Below are 2,500 nucleotides of genomic sequence, written 5' to 3' on the forward strand. Positions count from 1 at the left end.
GCAACGCTGCGCACTTCTCTCAGCACAGCCAGCACAAGGGTCAGGCAGGCAATGCAAGCCAGCTCTCTCTTCCTTCGCTTTCCACACCAGCCCCAATGCCACAACTTGCATTCATGCGGCCCCTTCAGGCTAGGAGACAGAACGTCCTGCCGACACACTGGCTTGTGGCCACACGGGCCAGCTGGCGTGCCCATCAAAGTACAGCACGCCAAGGCACCCAACCGTGCTGCGTTGCAAAGGCCCGGCAAAGCTGCAGCAGCTGAATGGCCCGACCAAGCCGCCTGCCTGAGTTGAGCCCGCAGGCAAGTGTTGGGAGGAATGGCGAGGACGCAGAGAGCAGCAAAAGGTTGGCCTGCCTCTGGTGTGGAGAGTGCTTGGCGTGAGCAGTCTCTGCTGGCCGCAAAAGCCTACTGCACCTGGTAATCCCAGGCGGTCTCCCATCCAAATACTAACCAGGCCTAAGTCTGCTTAGCTTCCGAGATCAGACGAGATCAGGCGTTTTCAGACTAGTATGGCCGTAGGCATCTGTACCGCCGTCTTCTTGCCTATTCAAGCCGGCCACGCTAGCACCCTCGCCACTTCTTCTTTCCGGTTGTTTTCAATTTTTTCTCTCTCTTTTTCTACTTCTACTTCTCCTCCTCTTTCTCTCCTTCTCCTGCTAATTCTAGCCTATATGCCTGATACTCGCTCCCCTTCATGCCGTCCCCAGCTAGCTCTCTTTTTTTCTACTCCACCTCCCCCAAGGAAAACTGCAAGCCCCGCCCACCTCACACCAGCCTGCCGCCTGCACACTGCTGCCTTTCCACATTGCAACGCTGCGCACTTCTCTCAGCACAGCCAGCACAAGGGTCAGGCAGGCAATGCAAGCCAGCTCTCTCTTCCTTCGCTTTCCACACCAGCCCCAATGCCACAACGTGCATTCATGCGGCGCCTTCAGGCTAGGAGACAGAACGTCCTGCCGACACACTGGCTTGTGGCCACACGGGCCAGCTGGCGTGCCCATCAAAGTACAGCACGCCAAGGCACCCAACCGTGCTGCGTTGCAAAGGCCCGGCAAAGCTGCAGCAGCTGAATGGCCCGACCAAGCCGCCTGCCTGAGTTGAGCCCGCAGGCAAGTGTTGGGAGGAATGGCGAGGACGCAGAGAGCAGCAAAAGGTTGGCCTGCCTCTGGTGTGGAGAGCGCTTGGCGTGAGCAGTCTCTGCTGGCCGCAAAAGCCTACTGCACCTGGTATTCCCAGGCGGTCTCCCATCCAAGTACTAACCAGGCCTGAGTCTGCTGAGCTTCCGAGATCAGACGAGATCGGGCGTTTTCAGACTAGTATGGCCGTAGGCATCTGCACCACCGTCTTCTTGCCTATTCAAGCCGGCCACGCTAGCACCCTCGCCACTTCTTCTTTCCGGTTGTTTTCAATTTTTTCTCTCTCTTTTTCTACTTCTACTTCTACTTCTCCACCTCTTTCTCTCCTTCTCCTGCTAATTCTAGCCTATATGCCTGATACTCGCTCCCCTTCATGCCGTCCCCAGCTAGCTCTCTTTTTTTCTTCGCCACCTCCCCCAAGGAAAACTGCAAGCCCCGCCCACCTCACACCAGCCTGCCGCCTGCACGCTGCTGCCTTTCCACATTGCAACGCTGCGCACTTCTCTCAGCACAGCCAGCACAAGGGTCAGGCAGGCAATGCAAGCCAGCTCTCTCTTCCTTCGCTTTCCACACCAGCCCCAATGCCACAACTTGCATTCATGCGGCGCCTTCAGGCTAGGAGACAGAACATCCTGCCGACACACTGGCTTGCGGCCACACGGGCCAGCTGGCGGGCCCATCAAAGTACAGCACGCCAAGGCACCCAACCGTGCTGCGTTGCAAAGGCCCGGCAAAGCTGCAGCAGCTGAATGGCCCGACCAAGCCGCCTGCCTGAGTTGAGCCCGCAGGCAAGTGTTGGGAGGAATGGCGAGGACGCAGAGAGCAGCAAAAGGTTGGCCTGCCTCTGGTGTGGAGAGTGCTTGGCGTGAGCAGTCTCTGCTGGCCACAAAAGCCTTGTATTCCCAGGCGGTCTCCCATCCAAGTACTAACCAGGCCTGAGTCTGCTTAGCTTCCGATATCAGACGAGATCGGGCGTTTTCAGACTAGTATGGCCGTAGGCATCTGCACCACCGTCTTCTTGCCTATTCAAGCTGGCCACCCTAGCACCCTCGCCACTTCTTCTTTCCGGTTGTTTTCAATTTTTTCTCTCTCTTTTTCTACTTCTACTTCTCCTCCTCTTTCTCTCCTTCTCCTGCTAATTCTAGCCTATATGCCTGATACTCGCTCCCCTTCATGCCGTCCCCAGCTAGCTCTCTTTTTTTCTTCTCCACCTCCCCCAATGAAAACTGCAAGCCCCGCCCACCTCACACCAGCCAGCCGCCTGCACGCTGCTGCCTTTCCACATTGCAACGCTGCGCACTTCTCTCAGCACAGCCAGCACAAGGGTCAGGCAGGCAATGCAAGCCAGCTCTCTCTTCCTTC

General features: G+C 57.1%; 2 non-coding genes and 1 pseudogene across 2 annotated transcripts; all 3 read right to left on the reverse strand.

The window, feature by feature from the left end:
* Positions 1-404: 404 nt before the first annotated feature.
* LOC140415343 (5S ribosomal RNA) lies at positions 405-523 on the reverse strand. Its single transcript, XR_011944454.1, has one exon. It is a non-coding gene; the product is annotated as a 5S ribosomal RNA (ribosomal RNA).
* A 690-nt stretch (positions 524-1,213) lies between these two features.
* LOC140414453 (5S ribosomal RNA) lies at positions 1,214-1,332 on the reverse strand. Its single transcript, XR_011943586.1, has one exon. It is a non-coding gene; the product is annotated as a 5S ribosomal RNA (ribosomal RNA).
* Positions 1,333-2,018: 686 nt separating this feature from the next.
* Positions 2,019-2,138, reverse strand: LOC140415647 (5S ribosomal RNA; annotated as a pseudogene).
* Between the last annotated feature and the right edge of the window lie 362 nt (positions 2,139-2,500).

The sequence above is a fragment of the Scyliorhinus torazame genome, chromosome 4 (assembly GCF_047496885.1).
Source record: "Scyliorhinus torazame isolate Kashiwa2021f chromosome 4, sScyTor2.1, whole genome shotgun sequence".
Taxonomy (NCBI): domain Eukaryota; kingdom Metazoa; phylum Chordata; class Chondrichthyes; order Carcharhiniformes; family Scyliorhinidae; genus Scyliorhinus; species Scyliorhinus torazame.